Source organism: Octodon degus, unplaced genomic scaffold, assembly GCF_000260255.1.
Source record: "Octodon degus isolate 3935 unplaced genomic scaffold, OctDeg1.0 scaffold00161, whole genome shotgun sequence".
Taxonomy (NCBI): Eukaryota; Metazoa; Chordata; class Mammalia; order Rodentia; family Octodontidae; genus Octodon; species Octodon degus.
In genome coordinates this window covers 5,703,653-5,704,061 of record NW_004524737.1, presented here as the reverse complement: position 1 = coordinate 5,704,061, position 409 = coordinate 5,703,653, and positions in this window count along the sequence as shown.

Below are 409 nucleotides of genomic sequence, written 5' to 3'. Positions count from 1 at the left end.
CTTCTGATGGCAATTTTTTTCTCTTTGGAACAAGTTAAAGGTTTTCTTTAGACACACAAACAGGAACGGATCTATAGAAAGGCTCAAAAAAGGCCGTGATTCACAAGACTATGACTAGAACGTGTAACTAGTTGATACAAGCCTAATCAGGTATCTAATAACACATCCAAACTGTTCTTGTATAAAATATCACACAAAAAGAATTTATCAATGTCTAAAAAAAGTGGGTTTGTTTGTAGACAATCTGAAAAGTTGCCATAAAAAGTGTTTCCTGAGACATAAGAAAACACAGCATTCATCTTCTTGAGCCCTTTACAGTTCAAGACTTTCCACTCAATAAAATAGCTGAGGATCTAAAGCTGAGAAAATATATTTGATTACAAATGTCTTGTGAAACTTAATAATTCTT